Source organism: Mus caroli, chromosome 6 (genome assembly GCF_900094665.2).
Source record: "Mus caroli chromosome 6, CAROLI_EIJ_v1.1, whole genome shotgun sequence".
In the NCBI taxonomy this organism is placed as follows: Eukaryota; Metazoa; Chordata; class Mammalia; order Rodentia; family Muridae; genus Mus; species Mus caroli.
Window position 1 is genome coordinate 44,017,423 of NC_034575.1, and position 410 is coordinate 44,017,832.

The window sequence follows — 410 nt, forward strand, 5'->3', positions numbered from 1 at the left end:
TCTGTGTGTGTATATGTGTGTGTGTGTGTGTGTGTGTGTGTGTGTGTGTGTGTGTGAAGCTGGTATTTGAATGGTCATGGCTGAGTGGGGCCATGGTTCACTGAGCTGGCTGTCACTAGAATCACCAAGGGAAATGAGGAGAAATACATCTTCAGACTCCACTGAGAAAGAGGCTGAAAAGTCCATGACTGACACCAAGACTCTGCTTTAGAAGACTCTCCTGAGGTCAGGGTGTGCTCAGAACAATTCCATTCAGAAAGCCAGGCAGGGGGTTACACATGCATGGTGCTCTTTCCCAGTGGTTCCATGTTCTGAAGTTCTCTCTACTCCGGAGCTGATCAAGTAAGCCAGCATGGTGATGATAATATTCTGAGGGGAACACAGGGCTGATTGTGAATGATGATGCTCTT